Source organism: Schistocerca americana, chromosome 2 (assembly GCF_021461395.2).
Source record: "Schistocerca americana isolate TAMUIC-IGC-003095 chromosome 2, iqSchAmer2.1, whole genome shotgun sequence".
NCBI classification, from domain to species: domain Eukaryota; kingdom Metazoa; phylum Arthropoda; class Insecta; order Orthoptera; family Acrididae; genus Schistocerca; species Schistocerca americana.
In genome coordinates this window covers 123,515,668-123,535,159 of record NC_060120.1, presented here as the reverse complement: position 1 = coordinate 123,535,159, position 19,492 = coordinate 123,515,668, and the positions used below count along the sequence as shown (strand labels likewise).

At 43.9% G+C, this 19,492-nt stretch overlaps 1 non-coding gene across 1 annotated transcript; it reads right to left on the bottom strand.

Annotated features, from left to right (window-relative positions):
• Positions 1-18,709: 18,709 nt before the first annotated feature.
• Positions 18,710-18,784, bottom strand: Trnat-ugu. Its single transcript has one exon. It is a non-coding gene; the product is annotated as a tRNA-Thr (tRNA).
• Between the last annotated feature and the right edge of the window lie 708 nt (positions 18,785-19,492).

Genomic DNA, 19,492 nt, shown 5'->3' with positions numbered 1-19,492 from the left:
AGAACATTAAAAGCTGTTCTTACGCATTATGGTTACAAATGTCCTTCAGTGACACTTGGGCCTTCAGTGCACTCAAAACAAACTTAAGAAAACATACAACTGAAACTGACAAAAGTAAAGTACTCAGATCATCAGTGGATGATCTGTGGGAACTTCAAGGTTATATTCAAGGTAACTGACCACCAGGAATGATTTACGAAGTACCCATGTTTTCTGTAAGAGTGGGACAGCAGAGCCAGAATCAACATGGGATCAGACACAAACCGCCAGTTCGCCGAAGTCCCGACTCCACATTAGGCTAGGTATAATTAAGCAATTTTTGAAAGCACTTCCTAAAACTGGGAGATCTTTTGAATATTTCTGTAAATGTTTTCCTAATTTGTCAGAGGGAAAACTCAAAGAAAGTGTTTTTGTTGGATCTGACATCCGCAAATTAATGCATGATGACGAATTTGTTACTACGATGACGTATGATGAAAAGGAGGCGTTTCCAAATTTCTGGAGAGTGAAGAGAATTCAGACTACAATAACATTGCTCAAAAATGCTTCAGAGGTTTGAAAAATTGTGTTGCCTGATGAGCTTGAAATTTCACTTCCTCAAATCACATTTGGGCTTCTGTCCTGTAAATGTCGGAGCCGTCAATGACAAGCAGGGGAGAAGATTTCATCAGGATATTCGTGTCCTGGAGCGACGATATCAAGGATGTTGGAATATTACTATGACTGGTGACGGACTATTGCTGGTAGTTGCGTCGAGAAAACCCAGAGTCATTTCATAACAGGAAAGAAAAGAGAAGGAGAACACATCAGCGTGTGAATGATGATCACGATAAGTAAATTCTAGAGAGTTGGTATGCAATTTATATATCATATAAATATTGTTGTTGTTGTTGTGGTCTTCAGTCCTGAGGCTGGTTTGATGCACCTCTCCATGCTACTCTATCGTGTGCAAGCGTCTTCATCTCCGAATAACTACTGCAACATACATCCTTCTGAATAATCTGCTTATTGTATTCGCTTCTTGGTCTCCCTCTACAATTTTTGCACTCCACGCTTCCCTCCAATACTAAATTGGTGATCCCTTGATGCCTCAAAACATGTCTTACCAACCGATCCCTTCTTCTAGTCAAATTGTGCCACAAACTTCTCTTCTCCCCAATCCTATTCAATACCTCCTCATTAGTTATGTGATCTACCCATCTAATATAAAATATATGAATTTGTTCTGCTATGATTATAACACTGTATTACATATAGAATTATAATTATAGCAGAAGCAGAACAAATTTATGGCATGTAAGCAGGAGATCCCGGGTTCGAGTCCCGGTCGGGGCACACATTTTCAACATGTCCCCAATGAAGTATATCAACGCCTGTTTGAAGCTAGGGTGTCCATTTAATTATAATTACGTAAACTATATGTTCCAATAGAGACTTGTCAACCTCTTGCCCTTATTTAAGCTCTCTTCTATGAGAAGTCGTAAGATCAGATCGTCTCACGTGTTCCTGCATTTATCTGGAACCCAAACTTACCTTCCCTGAGATCGGTCACTACCAGTTTTTCCACATTTTTTTGTGAATAGCTCGTGTCTCTGTTTTGGAACTGTGATTTATTAAACAAAATTCACACTTGTCACCCACTGTCATTTTTGGAAGCGAAAATTTTACATTCTTTTCGAAACCTGATGATATTAAAAGTGCCTCTCATCTATCTTACACAACAGAGGGAATAGTCTTGTCACGGCTGGCTCTTCCAAGAATCTCAGTAATTCTCAAGGAATGTCATCTACTCCAGAGGTATTGTTTCGACAGGTCTTTGAGTGCTGTGTCGAATTCTTCTCGCAGTATCATTTCTCCCATCTGATCTTCATATACTTCCTGTGAAGTTTTGAGTTTCTGGAATATTCCTCAACTTACGCGAGACCTGCTACGTGGTTTGTTGTCCATTTGGAGTCGTCGGCCATGACGCTCTTGGCTTTTCCATTATTGTGTAATTCGGCTAGAAGTAAGTGCAGCTATGGTACAGCACGTACCCTCCACCAGACGCACTTGTCTGCTTGCCCACTGACCATCACTGCTGCTTGCACACTGTCCATCACTGCTCCGGATGCATCCTTAGACCTAACTCCTCATGGATATACGCTGCTGAGCAAAAAGATTATGGTTATTGTCCATCGCGAGACTGAATACAGCCTGGTAGTGCTGTAGACGTGTAACTGTAAGGTGAATACACAGTTATTGTAAATGACTGAAGCGAGTCCATAAATTTTCTGTAGCTGTTGTAATGCAGGTATTTTCACAGAACTCATAAATTGTACAAAAAGTCAAAAAGTTTTGTATTGTTGCAACCGCGCTTCAGATTTCTGCCACGAGAGCGCAGAAGTGAGCAGTTAGGCAAGATGGCGACAAGCGCCGCGAAAAAATACGTTACGCTTGAAATAAATTCACATCAGTCCGCCGTAAAAGAGTAACGACACTTTAGAACGAAGTTCAGTAAAGATCCAGCAACTACCAACAGGAAATTGTGACACCGATGGATTGGTCGTGTTTCGTTTGGTAATAGGCAATTCATGTTATGGCCTCCATGTCTCCGACCTAATCCCATACGATTTTTATGTGTGGGGTTATTTCGAAGATTCAGTGTTTACGCCCCATTCACCAACAAATCTACCGGAAATGTGAACTAGCATGAACAGTGCTTTTGAACACATTGACAGAGACATGTAGCGCTGATCGTGCAAAGAACTTGATTATGACTTGATATCTACAGAATCAGCAGGGGGCAGTTGGGAGGGGACACATACAGGGTGTTCATAAATACCCATTACACATTTCCAGGACTTGCAGAGGGGAGCGAGTACATAATATTTTGTATTGGAATCTATATCTGGAAACGTATCGTTGCCGTTCTAAGACGGCTTCAGTCCAGATACTTAACTCATCCACCTTTGCGGAACTGAATTAGTCGCGGCACAGTACACCTATTAATAACAATTCCAAAGGAAAAGTAACGGAACATTCATTTATCACTTGAACACATTTGTTTGTATTAACACTTAAACATTACGTGTTTACATTATTCCAAAGCAATAAAGAAACTAGCAAAGTATGTGTACAGAACAGTACTGATGCGTTACAACAGCGGCTCGATGCGGCGATCACCATCGTTGTTACAGACATTGTACCTACGAAACATGTTCTGGTACACTCTCTCCCTCCCACCTGGTGTCTCTTTAGTTTCTAGTGCAGTATCAGAACTCGTGCCAGCAAATATTCATCCGTCTCTAAAGGAGTCTCGTAAATTAATCTTTGCATACGACCCCAACAGAAACAGTCCATGGGAGACGTAGTATACTTATCTTGTTCACCCTATTACACGCCAGGACAAGCACCTGTGAGACTTCTCTCTTTCTCCCTTGAGACGTAGACGCTTTTCACATCTGAATTGAAACCGCCGTAGAACGGAAACGGTACGTTTCTGTAAATGGGTTCCTATTCAAAGTATTATGTACTCACTCCCCTCTAGAATTCATATAAGCTTGTAACGGGAATTTCCGAACATACTGTGCAGAGCGTTTGTAATACGTAGAGAAAAAAAGTTTTGAGATTTCTTATAAAGGCGCGAGACAATATGTCAGATAATATAGCTACAACAAATTTGCGAAATCGCTGCAATCATTTATAATGACCCTGTATAACGGAGCAGAAATGAATGGATAACCATTGTGCGAAAGTGTTGTCAATGGCCGCCGACGAACACTTAAAAAGAGAGCAAACTCTTCCAAACAAAGTGTGCTGCGTGTTAATGAATGCCGCATGCTCTATTCTCAACATCCACAGAATAAAATATTTATGGTAACCATCCATCTATAGAAATCACCCAGAGGAAATACATCAGATTTTACCAGAAACAGCTCTTTCGTCCCACAACTCCACGTATAGCAATGATGCTACAATTAAGCATTTTTGAAGAAAACGACACCTTTAAGCTGGGTAAAAATTGTTTGCTGTTCAGCTATGTTTGGGGACTAGCCTATCATTAGGAATCTGACAGACTGTATAATAAACAAAGTTACTTGGTAATGATCATAACCGTCACATCTGATAGTAAAACAGAATACCGTGGGCACAGACATACTACACTGGCACTAATCACATCAAAACAGGTATAATTCATGCTGCATACCAACTGTCAGCGTTTCTCTTTCCTGGCATCAAGCTAATGTGACGTTTAATGGAAAGGAAGGGCAAAGATATTGTGCTGAAACATATCAGTATCTGATATTGTATGACATATTGTCATCAGTATGAAACTAATCACAACATCCAAAATTATCTTTATTTCAACGTGTGTCCCTCTGTATTTCATATGAGGTTTTCAGAAGAAATCGCACTGACGACGGCAAAATTATCACAGAAGCTATTGTGGGTGAAGCAAAGTGTTTGTATCAAGATTGATGCCAGAGTACTATACCATCTCCTTAGCTTCTGCCGAGTTGACGGTCACTTTCTCTTTCGACTCATATCGTCATGGAATGAATAAACCTAGCAACAGCGGTTCCGAATACGTTCAACAAATGAATATCTCACCCACTGCTCTGGCGTTGCGGGGTACAACAAAATATTTGTTTCAGTTTAGTTGAGACTTGAAACCTAATGAAGGAAAGCGTAGATTTCTACAAACTGAACTCGAGTTCAAAAGGAATGGGATCAAGCCTCAGACCCCCACTCTGTTTTATGTTCCCTTCCATTCGTGATTTCCTGTCAGAAAGGTCACAGTTGGTAGTAATAGACGGAAAGTCATCGAGTAAAACAGAAGTAATATCCGTCGTTCCCCAACGAAGTGTTATAGGCCCTCTATTGTTCCTGATCTATATTAACGACATAGGAGACAATCTGAATAGCCGTCTTAGATTGTTTGCAGATGATCTGTCATTTACCGTCTTATGAAGTCATCAGATGACCAAAACGACTTGCAGAATAATTTAGATAAGATATCTGTATGGTGCGAACAGTGGAAAATGACCCTGAATAAGGAAAAGTGCGAAGTTATTCACATGAGTACTAAAAGAAATCAGTTAAATTTCGATTACGCGGGAAGTCAAATAAATCTGAAGGCTGTAAATTCAACTAAATACTTAGGGATTACCATTACAAATAACCTAAATTGGAACTATCACATAGATAATATTGTGGGTAGAGCAAACCAAAGACTGCGATTCATTGGCAGAACAATTAGAAGGTGCAACAGGCCTACTAAAGAGACTGCTTACATCACGATGGTCCTCCCTATTCTGGAGTATTGCTGTGCGGTGTGGGACCCGCATCAGGTGGGACTGACGGATAACATCGTAAAAGTACAAAGAAGGACAGCTAGTTTTGTTTTATCGCGAAATAGAGGACATAGTGTCACAGACATGATACGTGGATTGGAGTGGCAATCATTAAAACAAAGGTGTTTTTCGTTGCGACGGGATCTTCTCATGAAATTTCTGTCACCAGTTTTCTCCTCCGATTGCGAAATCATTCTGTTGGCACCCACCTACATAGAAAGAAATGATCATCACGATAAAATAAGAGACGTCAGGGCTCGCACAGAAAAATTTAAGTCCTCGTTTTTTCTGCGCGCCGTTCGAGAGTGGGACGGTAGAGAGACAGCTTGAAGGTGGTTCATTGAACCCTCTACCACGCACTTTATTGTGAATAGCAGAGTAACCACGTAGATGTAGATGTAGATTTCCCAATCGCCTCAACTTTATATCAGGAAGAGAGGTTACACGGATTACGGCACCTTCGTTGCATCATCTTGTCCTCTATTTAGATCGATAACGACGCTAAGTTAAAAAGGAAGAAACTGATAGTAAATTGTTATTAACTTCAGTTGCACAGTTATTTTCAGGTTAGTTGGTACAAATCTTGCTATAAATCAAAAGTTTGCGTCTAAATGGAATAGTTAAGTAACGAGAACCGCCTAGTTCTCACAAACGAGAGGTTCACATTGTGGCTACTCATCCAGCACAAGGGTTTGGTAACATAACGAGGAAGACGCAAAATAGTTAACTATTGTACTTAAAAGCAAAATTTATTTGATAATTAAAGACTCTCTGCCACTTTCTTGCGACATTACGAAAGTTCCTTTGCAGCTGACTGTTTCGTCCCGTTGGGAACGAGTTTTTTCTACTAGTATCTCATGAATCTATTCACAAATATAGTACTACACTAAGGAAACTTATATTTTGTTCACTAAACGACGTAAAAAATACGTTCGGGAAGTCAAGGAACACGGCATCAACACGGGAGTCGATCTCAACTATGTTCTGGATGACGGGGGTGAATAGAGGGAACTGAGTTCCACCCGATTCGTAAGAAGGATCCAAGCTGGAACCGTAGAAGTGATTTTCGTTCTCCAAAAAGGTAACAGTACGCTATCACAGAACGTGTTTCGTAATTCTGCAGCCGACTGAAGTCAGTGCCGTAAGCTTCTTATTATATGTCACAGCCCGACGATCGTTCTTAAAAATGATCTTACCACTATTCCAATTGCTTCGTTCCCTTCGTTACCATATCGACCTACGATAAACTGCTACTAGTAGGGCGAATAAATATCTTCGCATTGTATCTGTAGAATAGTACAGAACGTCCCCGCGAAATATTCCTGAGTTCCAAATGAAATTAAAATAAAAGAACTGTGATACATTGATATTTTCGGTCTGTAGACAAAAAGTCTTGTACAAGGAAGTAGCGTTCTTCCATTCGGCCTCCTTTTTTAATACGTGAAACGTCCAGACGATATTCCATCATAAACCACGTGCGCACAAGCATGTCTGAGATGATGGAGGATATTGCATCCACAGTTTTTCTGCGGGGATCGCCAAGGTCACACACAAGCGAGGCATGCACAATGTCTTTCACATAAATCCACAGGAAGAAACCCAGGGGGATTACGTCCGCAGATTGTGGTGGCCACTTGGTTACCCTATGACGTCCTATCATCGCTGTGAAAGTATTCGGTCTAGGAAGTCACGAACATGTAAACTCTAAAGCGGTGCTGCACTGCCCTACTGCTAGATCACATCTGGTTGAAGGAGAGGAAGATGAGGGACACCAAATCACTCAAGCATATCCAGGTGAACAGTTCCTATTACAGTTTTCTCCATGAAGATAATTGGTCCAGATACGCTGTCTTCCATCAATGCACATCACACATTCTTGGATGCGAATGTTATGCTTGTTAAGCTTCCAACCTAAGTGGGATGTTGCTTCCCCAGAGAAAACGACATTCCCTACATTGTTGGTTCAGATGGTTCAAATGGCTCTGAGCACTATGGGATTTAACATCTGAGGTCATCAGTCCCCTAGACTTAGAACTACTTAAACCGAACTAACCTTAGGACATCACATACATCCATGCCCGAGGCAGGATTCGAACCTGCAACCGCAGCAGCAGCGCGGTTCCGGACTGAAGCGCCTAGAACCGCTCGGCCACAGTGGCCGGCCTACACTTTTGGAGTTTCACCCGATCAGGTATAACATCTGAACTGCAAATTCATGACGAAGGTACAAGGTTGCACCTTTGTACAATTTGAACATTGTGAGAACTCAGGCGAAATACTTCATGCAGGACCTTGTGAACTGTTGATCGAGAGATGTTTAGCTCTCGTGATGCTCAGCGAACTAAGTTTGATGGATTTCTTTGGGAGCTCTCTTTGTCTCCTCTACCATTTCCTTACAGCTACGTTTTCTGCCAGCACCTAACTGTTTCAGGTCTTAATCGTCCTAAAATCTGGTGGCTGGCTACAGGTTGGAAGTTTCTCTGGGCAGCAATTGGCGATTTCGTTTCAGCATCCCACTACAAGCCTCGGGCAGTGTCTTTACGTGTAGTCTTTTCTGGCAGTTATTTAGTACCTGAAACAAAACAAAAGGAATTGTTTATGAGAAACCTATACATCAGATGGCGGTTTCATATGTACAACTTGGACAGGTATCATATCAAGTCCGTGTGCATTTCGTATTCAATTAAGCAGTCGTTTATTTCAATATATGCCACTCTGGTGTTCGTGTGAAAGGATAGACCACACTGCGATCTTCCACACATAAACAGTTTCGGAAGACAGAATTCAGTATTTCGGCCTTCTATATGTTATCTTCCGTTTCGATATCAGTATGCTCACTAATGAACTAAACAGACGATTTTCATCCCTTTACTGAATTCACCCAAGACAAAAATATCTTAAGATTTTCGTTCGGAGCGGCTGACAAAAGTTTGCATTCTAATTCAGTGAAAGCCTCTATCTTTTTGTATCTGCGGCTCGTGGTCTTGCGGTAGCGTTCTCGCTTCCCGCGCACGGATTCCCGTGTTCGATTCCCGGATGGGTCAGGCATTTTCTCTGCCTCGAGATTACTGGGTGTTGTGTGTCTTTCATCATCATTTCATTCACTCGCAAATCGCCGTCGTGCCGCTAAAGAACTTGTAGAGCGGCGGCCGAACCGCCCCGCGAGGGGTCTCCCGGCCACCAATATCATACGCTCATTATTATTATTATTATTGCTCTTGTCACCCTCATTTAGGTTTCGATCAAGTGTTAGAGAGAAAATCATCCTTGGTTCGACCGTTTCGATTTTAATTACACACAGGATTTCTGGAACACTTTATCCGTATGTTAGGGTGTGCCGTATAAGAACACTGCTATCAACGTTCTCCCCATTCGCTTTTTAATTTATTCGAAGTTCCGAATTGAAGTGGAAAAGCTACAACGCAGGAGTAGATTCTTTTGTTTCGGAATGTATTCAACTGGAATTACCCATTTAATTTTTAAAAAAGAAACTTTTCTTAAATGCATAATGCCGGTTGAATACATATTCGGAACAAAAGAATCTACTCAGCACGCAGTTGCGTTGTAGCCTTGCCACTTGGGACAGTATTCGGTTAGTCTGCTGGCAGGTAGGACAGCCTGTTAGATACCGGTAGAGGCGGGCTAGGGCGTGCTAGGCGACGCCCGTAGCGTTTGACGCAACGTCGCGGTGGGATGCGTTGCTGTTACGTCCGGCGGAAGCTGTGGACGGTCTAGATGTGGGACACACATTACAGAGCCCACACCCTGCAACGCGCCCACCTGCCAATGGCGTCGCTCTTACGAAAACAGTAGACACATCACGTGCCGTATCTTCTCGTACCCTGTTGCACTGTCTTCTTGGAGCGGCTCTTGATTCCTTTGCTTTCCTTTCGAAGAGACGAGTCTCCAGAATCAGTATAGTTACTATCAAACCTATGACATCAAATTTTACATAAGCTCCACTTCAGTACAGCTCATCAGGGTTCCCATTCAACACTGATGACATGATTACTGTAATTACTTCAAACAAGTACATGCGGGTTATGATATGAGAATCATTAAACGCAGCTCTACTCAGCAGTTAAGTGAGCTCAAACATAATGAAATACCTAGAAAGGAATTATCTCTTCCATACGAAACCACCGTGGATTCCGAAGACATTGGTTGAGTAAAACACAACTCGCGCTTCTACACATAACATCCTGAAAATCATGGGTCTAGGCAGTCAGGTAGGTGCGGGGTTCCTCAACTTCTGAACAGCGTTTGACTCAGTACCACACCAACGCCTATTAATGGAAGTATGGGATATGAAACGAAATTTTTGAGTGGACTGAGGGCTTTTTGGTAGAGTGCAGACTGTATGTTATCTGGGACTGACATTCATCTAGAACTGTAGAAATTATCTTAAGCGTGTACCAGGGAAGTACGCTGGAACCCTTGTTGTTTGTATTGTGTACTAATGGCGCGGCAAACAATCAACACTAATAGTAACCTCATACTTTATGGAAATACTGGATTTCTCTACAGGCCTGTGAGGACTGTAGAGGGGACTTCGTAGATAGAGTTTTGATAAGGACCAACGTCCGGAAATGTACTGTTTGCACTTAAAATAATTTTGGGCTTTGTATAGCTTTCAGATCTCCCGGTTCACAGTATACACACAGCGGAGACATTGACTCTGTCCTTCGTGTCCTAAGGAGCCAATGGCAATATCTGTCATCAATTGCCGTTACTCTGATACTGAAGTCTGCTGCTTGAATATACATGTATATACCTAAAATGGCCGTCGTTCGTATTGTGACGTAACGTGAGGAAGCAGGCTGGCTGAAAATGCGACAAATACGTTGGCGTCAATATTCTGGCCCCCGTGGGGCACTTTCTAGATTGTATGTGGGGGCTTGGACCTGTGATCTGCATCGTTTCCTTGTGTCTATTGCCCTTCCCTGCCCACTGAAAATCAATTGCTCAGAACCCAGGTTCCTAGCGTCTTTAATTTCAGCTTAATGCCTGCTCATTAAGCCTGTATTGCTATACTCTACACGACCGGTTTCCCACAAAGACGATCATAAGGTCTTTTGTGCTTAATATCGTCATTTGATGGGCGAATCACAATAACAGAGTTACATTTTCTCTCCAACAACTATCAACCTTCACAATTAAACAGTGCTTCATTGTAATAATAACTAAATTGGTAACGTTATTGTTATCGTTAGTCCTCTCTATTTTTAAATCCTTTTCCCGCCGCAGCTAAACATTATGACCTCTGCCCACAGCGAGACTCAGTTCTACCAAGTGGCGTTGCGTGCGAGTAACGCGGCAAAAAGTGTATAAGCTAAGCAAGGACGAGTGGGAAATCATTCTAGCGACGATAGGGTCCGCAAATGGTGAAATCCGCTTAGATGAGTTACTTCGACAAAGGGCAGATTCTTATGGCCCGGCGTCTGGCAACAAACATATCGGATACGGCGAAGCTGATCGGCTGTTCGTGCGCTTATATGGTATAAACGCCAAGTAGTTGAAGAACTGTGATACTACAGGTAGGCGACAAGGTGTGGAATATCCACACCACGTCACAGAACATGGAGGTCGGAGGCTTGCCCGCTCTGTAAAGCGTGATAGGCGGCGATGTGTGTCAGACCTGGAGACAGAGCACAGTGCTGGCGGAGGCACAATGTTGCGCAACACGTCGTTCAGTGTACATAATCGAACAAGCGGCTCCTCACCAACCCTCTATACGTGTTGCTATGTTGAGGAACCGATACAGTTAACTACGATTGCGGTTGGCACAGGATCATTGAGATAGGGCAGTGAATAAACGGAAAGTCCCGTCTGGCTGGATAAACCACATTTCTTGTCAAAACAGGTCGACGGTCGTTTCCAAGGGAATGACTGCTCGAAACATCGACCACCTGACGGAGGCAGGCCGATGGGGCAGTATTATGCTACGTTGGGACATTAACCTGCGCTTCTATGGGACCTGTGGTGGTAATCGAAGGCACCGTGACAGCTGTGGACTACGTTAATGTTATCACGTACAACTAGCATCTCTTCATGCTTGATGTCTTCTCAGACGGCAATGGCATCTTCCAGCAGGGCAATTTCAGTGCCTCTAGGCCAGAATCGTGATGCAGTTGTTTGAGGAATGCCATAATGAAGCCACGTTGATGTAAATACATAAAGCTACAACCAAGCACTTTTCTGAAAAAGCTACTAATCCATTCCATGAACCGGTTTTCGAACTTTTCCAGGCTCATCTTGAGATAGTGTTAAGGAATTTACTTAGCTATTTCAAGAATAATGCTGAGTGCTGGTTCTGTGACAAGAAGATGGAACATGCTTTAATGCAGCGCCATGGCTATTCTTTATCTGCCAATTTGAATCCATAGTTTATTAATACATTTTTTTGTTTTGCTTACTGCGACAGTATGCGCGGCTTTTGTTGTTAGTATCCCTCTATCTGCTTCCATTGTGGTACCAACTGCCCGTCACAATGGAAGCAGACAGGTAGATGCTGACAACAAAAGCCGCCCATACTGTCGCAGTAAATAAAATAAATAAATAAACAAACAAATACATTTTGGGTCCAACTCTGCAGATAAACAATATTCATGGCGACGCATTAAAACATGCGCGGTCTGGGCGTCTTGTCACGGTCCGCGCCGCTCCCGCCGTCGGGGGTTCGTGTCCTCCCTCGGGCATGGGTGTATGTGTCATCCTTAGCGTAAGTTAGGGACCGATGACCTCAGCAGTTCGGTTACATAAGACCTTACCACAAATTTCCAATTTTTTTCCATTGAAGCGTGTTTCATCTAGTCACTGAGGCAGCGCCGAGCATTATGCTTGAATTGCTAAGTAAATTGCTGTACGCCATATAAAAATGAGCCTGGAAAGATTCGAAAACCGGTTCATGGAATGAAAAAATAACTATTAGAAATAAAGTGACTGGTTGCAGTTTTTTGTGTTTACACTGAATAAACAGTCAAGGATTCTAAAACATCCATAATGGACAAGCTTACTCACGTTGATCTTTCGACTATCAAATTCGTCTTAGATGAATCTAATGGATGCCAACCTAATGGGACGCTATTGGGTGCCGGTTCTGCGCCCAAAAACAAACATCTCGAAATTTACCAAAATTGAGTGACCTCCAGAAATCTACCATGGACTTGTTGAAGCCATGCTGAATCATCTCTTTTGAAAAATTATGAATGACTGTGCTAGTAAACTTCTACGTTATATGATTTTCAAATAGCTCAGCAAAACTCCAAGTACTCAAACAGTTTTCTCTTTGCTTATTCTGATCATCACTAAACTGACACACACTATTTTTATCGCAACGCAATGTGACGTTCAATAATCCCTACAAAAGAATGGCCCTGACTAACAATAACGTATACGTTTCATGAATCACTTATCTCACAAAAATGTTCGTTACTAGAACTACTGTAATACAGTGGGCGCCAATACTGCCAGCTAAATAAAAGATTCTAACTACTGAAGGCATAGGCATAGTTGGCAAATTAAAGATTTTGATAGAGAACAAACAATGTATTTACCTTAATAGTGTTCAAAGTCATCATGTATATCTATCACTTCATGACAACCATCTTTACTAAAAATTTCCCTTTTCTGGCGGACACACGTCCAGATCGTCCGCTTATAGTAACCTCTAAAAACTCTGGCATCTCTCTCTCCACATCCACCACTGCTGGCGGCTGACCTCCAACTGCCCAACGCTACGCGCTGTTCACATCCAACTGCCGAACACTACACAAGCGAATGTTCCAACAACGAGTCCAACCAGCCACAGACTGCACACAGCACAGTCAGTGATTTTCACACACAGCGCTACGTGGTGTCACCAACATAAAAACCTAAACGGCATACTTACAATGCCACGCAGAATCTCCGCTCTTTTGCGTTCCATAGGTAGATCAACACGCTGCTAAGCAGGTAGTCATAACGTTTTCGCTCTTGAGTCTATTTTATCAGTAATGGTATTTGTATTGTTACAACTTGTATGGCATTATATACTTTAATGAGGCCCATAGATTCTGGAAAGGCTTGTGACTAGACCGATCGAAGTATATTAATCTATGTTCGGAGCAAATTTGGCTGGACAATAAAACAGGAGCAAATATTCAAGGTACCACGTTGAACACAAATTTCAAACTCAAATATAGGTTAGAAATTTTGGACACATTTCGTATTAGGACATGGGCGAAATAAATCTAGTAAGTTATTAGTGAGTGGCCAAAAGAAATTACTGGAGAATTCGTTGAGAATGGACACTTCCTTCGGATTTCTTTGACATTGCTGCAAGAAAGCCAACCAATCTGATATGGAAGCAGTAACGGCGCACCTGCAAATCTCGTTGAGAGAAACAAAATGCAAGACGATCATCAAGTTAGTGTGGAGAAAATTTCTTGTAAATCAAGGAAAAGCAAAGCGGATGGAAAATTTTGAGTAGCTAAGGAAGTGCATGTACCTCTTGAGAATGGAACATTGAGATTCAGAGCCAACAAGATGGAAATGGCTTATGACCATATTCAAGACGTTTATAACAAACGATCATTGTCCAACAGTACTGTGGTGAGACGTTATTGAAGAATCATGCGACAGCAAGATGTAGAGGTAGAATACCTAAAAACCATCGAAACGAAGATTCTGAGAATTACATGATTACATTCCACCCAATCAAAGAAAATGGAGAGAGCAGAAGAAAATACAGCCAAGAGCTACGTTCACCTGTGTAGAAAGACACCAATTGGAGAAGGAGTAAATCTTTTTACGCTCTTTTGACAAGCATGAGATCAGATCAGGCTATCCAGCCGAATCCCTGTCTACGTTTTTAATAAAAAGACGCAGTTGCCTAATCATCATAAACTTGCAGTTACTAGGGATCTCGTATGACGACTTCACAAAACTTAATTGTCTATAGATAAAACATGATGGACAACACAGTGTCCAACCAAAAGGTAAAAAACAAGAAAGGCAAGATTTAACGCAACAAAGGAGAAAACTCTGCGAAAAGTAATACTGGAATGTATATGACGGTAGTATCTGTTCCCGAAAGAACAGTTACCGTGGATGACCATGCAGCTTTGTTAGAAATGAAATGATAATTAAATGGACACCCTAGCTGCAAACAGGCGTTGATGTACTTCATTTGGGACATGTTGAAAAAGTGTGCCCCGACTGGGACTCGAACTCGGGATCTCCTGCTTTACATGGCAGACGCTCTATCCATCTAAGATACCACGGGCACAGAGGGCAGTGCGTCTGCAGGGACTTATCCCTTGCACGGTCCCCGTGAGATCCACATTCCCAACATGTCCACACCACTACATTCGTAGCGCGCCTAATAGATGTTTGCCCCGTGCGCCTAATAGATGTTTGCCCATCATACTCATTGCTCGTGGCAGATTAATCTACCAAGTGCCGTACGAGTTCGGGCATAGCGTGTGCGTTCGCACAAGAGGGTCAATGGCCGGGAAGCCATATTTTTAACTATATATGACGGTAGTATCTGTTGCCGAAAGAACAGTTACCCTGGATGACCATGCGGCGTTGTTAGAAATGAAATGATAATTAAATGGACACCCTAGCTGCAAACAGGCGTTGTTGTACTTCATTGGGGACATATTGAAAATGTGTGCCCCGACCGGGACTCGAACCTGGGACCTCCTGCTTACATGGCAGATGCTCTATCCATCTAAGCCACCACGGGCACAGAGGATAGTGCGTCTGCCGGGACTTATCCCTTGCACGGTCCCCGTGAGATCCACATTCCCAACATGTCCACACCACTACATTCGTAGTGCGCCTAATAGATGTTTGCCCCGTGCGCCTAATAGATGTTTGCCCATCATACTCATTGCTCGTGGCAGATTAATCTACCAAGTGCCGTACGAGTTCGGGCATAGCGTGTGCGTTCGCACAAGAGGGTCAATGGCCGGGAAGCCATATTTTTAACTATATATGACGGTAGTATCTGTTACCGGAAGAACAGATACCCTGGATGACCATGCAGCTTTGTTAGAAATGAAATGATAATTAAATGGACAACCTAGCTGCAAACAGGCGTTGTTGTACTTCATTGGGGACATATTGAAAATGTGTGCCCCGACCGGGACTCGAACCTGGGACCTCCTGCTTACATGGCAGACGCTCTATCCATCTAAGCCACCACGGGCACAGAGGATAGTGCGTCTGCCGGGACTTATCCCTTGCACGGTCCCCTAGAGATCCACATTCCCAACATGTCCACACCACTACATTCGTAGTGCGCCTAATAGATGTTTGCCCCGTGCGCCTAATAGATGTTTGCCCATCATACTCATTGCTCGTGGCAGATTAATCTACCAAGTGCCGTACGAGTTCGGGCATAGCGTGTGCGTTCGCACAAGAGGGTCAATGGCCGGGAAGCCATATTTTTAACTATATATGACGGCAGTATCTGTTGCCGAAAGAACAGTTACCCTGGATGACCATGCAGCTTTGTTAGAAATGAAATGATATTTAAATGGACACCCTACCTGCAAACACACGTAGATGTACTACATTGGGGACATATTGAAAATGTGTGCCCTGACCGGGACTCGAACCTGGGACCTCCTGCTTACATGGCAGATGCTCTATCCATCTAAGCCACCACAGGCACAGAGGATAGTGCGTCTGCCGGGACTTATCCCTTGCACGGTCCCCATGGGATCCACATTCCCAACATGTCCACACCACTACATTCGTAGCGCGCCTAATAGATGTTTGCCCCGTGCGCCTAATAGATGTTTGCCCATCATACTCATTGCTCGTGGCAGATTAATCTACCAAGTGCCGTACGAGTTCGGGCACAGCGTGTGCGTTCGCACAAGAAGGTCAGTGGCTGGGAAGCCATATTTTTAACTATATATGATGGTAGTATCTGTTGCCGAAAGAACCGTTACCCTGGATGACCATGCAGCTTTGTTAGAAATGAAATGATAATTAAATGGACACCCTAGCTACAAACAGGCGTTGTTGTACTTCATTGAGGACATATTGAGAATGTGTGCACCGACCGGGACTCGAACCTGGGATCTCCTGCTTACATGGCAGACGCTCTATCCATCTAAGCCACCACGGGCACAGAGGATAGTGCGTCTGCCGGGACTTATCCCTTGCACGGTCCCCGTGAGATCCACATTCCCAACATGTCCACACCACTACATTCGTAGTGCGCCTAGTAGATGTTTGCCCCGTGCGCCTAATAGATGTTTGCCCATCATACTCATTGCTCGTGGCAGATTAATCTACCAAGTGCCGTACGAGTTCGGGCATAGTGTGTGCGTTCACACAAGAGGGTCAATGGCCGGGAAGCCATATTTTTAACTATATATGACGGTAGTATCTGTTGCCGAAAGAACAGTTACCCTGGATGACCATGCAGCTTTGTCAGAAATGAAATGATAATTAAATGGACACCCTAGCTGCAAGCAGGCGTTGATGTACTTCATTGGGGACATATTGAAAATGTGTGCCCCGACCGGGACTCGAACCTGGGACCTCCTGCTTACATGGCAGAAGCTCTATCCATCTAAGCCACCGCGGGCACAGAGGATAGTGCGTCTGCCGGGACTTACCCCTTGCACGGTCCCCGTGAGATCCACATTCCCAAAATGTCCACACCACTACATTCGTAGTGCGCCTAATAGATGTTAGCCCCATGCGCCTAATAGATGTTTGCCCATCATACTCATTGCTCGTGGCAGATTAATCTACCAAGTGCCGTACGAGTTCGGGCATAGCGTGTGTGTTCGCACAAGAAGGTCAGTGGCTGGGAAGCCATATTTTTAACTATATATGACGGTAGTATCTGTTGCCGAAAGAACAGTTACCCTGGATGACCATGCAGCTTTGTTAGAAATGAAATGATAATTAAATGGACACCCTAGCTGCAAACAGACGTTGTTGTACTTCATTGGGGACATATTGAAAATGTGTGCCCCGACCGGGACTCGGACCTGGGACCTCCTGCTTACATGGCAGACGCTCTATCCATCTAAGCCACCACGGGCACAGAGGATAGTGCGTCTGCCGGGACTTATCCCTTGCACGGTCCCCGTGAGATCCACATTCCCAACATGTCCACACCACTACATTCGTAGTGCGCCTAATAGATGTTTGCCCCGTGCGCCTAATAGATGTTTGCCCATCATACTCATTGCTCGTGGCAGATTAATCTACCAAGTGCCGTACGAGTTCGCGCATAGCGTGTGCGTTCGCACAAGAGGGTCAATGGCCGGGAAGCCATATTTTTAACTATATGTGACGGTAGTATCTGTTGCCAAAAGAACAGTTACCCTGGATGACCATGCAGCTTTGTTAGAAATGAAATGATAATTAAATGGACACCCTAGCTGCAAACACACGTTGATGTACTACATTGGGGACATATTGAAAATGTGTGCCCCGACCGGGACTCGAACCTGGGACCTCCTGCTTACATGGCAGACGCTCTATCCATCTAAGCCACCACGGGCACAGAGGATAGTGCGTCTGCCGGGACTTATCCCTTGCACGGTCCCCGTGAGATCCACATTCCCAACATGTCCACACCACCACATTTGTGGTGCGCCTAATAGATGTTTGCCCCGTGCGCCTAATAGATGTTTGCTCATCATACTCATTGCTCGTGGCAGATTAATCTACCAAGTGCCGTACGAGTTCGGGCATAGCGTGTGCGTTCACACAAGAGGGTCAATGGCCGGGAAGCCATATTTTTATCTATATATGACGGTAGTATCTGTTCCCGAAAGAACAGTTACCCTGGATGACCATGCAGCTTTGTTAGAAATGAAATGATAATTAAATGGACAACCTAGCTGCAAACAGACGTTGTTGTACTTCATTGGGGACATATTGAAAATGTGTGCCCCGACCGGGACTCGAACCTGGGACCTCCTGCTTACATGGCAGACGCTCTATCCATCTAAGCCACCACGGGCACAGAGGATAGTGCGTCTGCCGGGACTTATCCCTTGCACGGTCCCCTAGAGATCCACATTCCCAACATGTCCACACCACTACATTCGTAGTGCGCCTAATAGATGTTTCCCCCGTGAGCCTAATAGATGTTTGCCCATCATACTCATTGCTCGTGGCAGATTAATCTACCAAGTGCCGTACGAGTTCGGGCATAGCGTGTGCGTTCGCACAAGATGGTCAATGGCCGGGAAGCCATATTTTTAACTATATGTGACGATAGTATCTGTTGCCAAAAGAACAGTTACCCTGGATGACCATGCAGCTTTGTTAGAAATGAAATGATAATTAAATGGACACCCTAGCTGCAAACACACGTTGATGTACTACATTGGGGACATATTGAAAATGTGTGCCCTGACCGGGACTCGAACCTGGGACCTCCTGCTTACATGGCAGACGCTCTATCCATCTAAGCCACCACGGGCACAGAGGATAGTGCGTCTGCCGGGACTTATCCCTTGCACGGTCCCCGTGAGATCCACATTCCCAACATGTCCACACCACCACATATGTAGTGCGCCTAATAGATGTTTGCCCCGTGCGCCTAATAGATGTTTGCCCATCATACTCATTGCTCGTGGCAGATTAATCTACCAAGTGCCGTACGAGTTCGGGCATAGCGTGTGCGTTCGCACAAGAGGGTCAATGGCCGGGAAGCCATATTTTTAACTATATATGACGGTAGTATCTGTTACCGGAAGAACAGATACCCTGGATGACCATGCAGCTTTGTTAGAAATGAAATGATAATTAAATGGACAACCTAGCTGCAAACAGGCGTTGTTGTACTTCATTGGGGACATATTGAAAATGTGTGCCCCGACCGGGACTCGAACCTGGGACCTCCTGCTTACATGGCAGACGCTCTATCCATCTAAGCCACCACGGGCACAGAGGATAGTGCGTCTGCCGGGACTTATCCCTTGCACGGTCCCCTAGAGATCCACATTCCCAACATGTCCACACCACTACATTCGTAGTGCGCCTAATAGATGTTTGCCCCGTGCGCCTAATAGATGTTTGCCCATCATACTCATTGCTCGTGGCAGATTAATCTACCAAGTGCCGTACGAGTTCGGGCATAGCGTGTGCGTTCGCACAAGAGGGTCAATGGCCGGGAAGCCATATTTTTA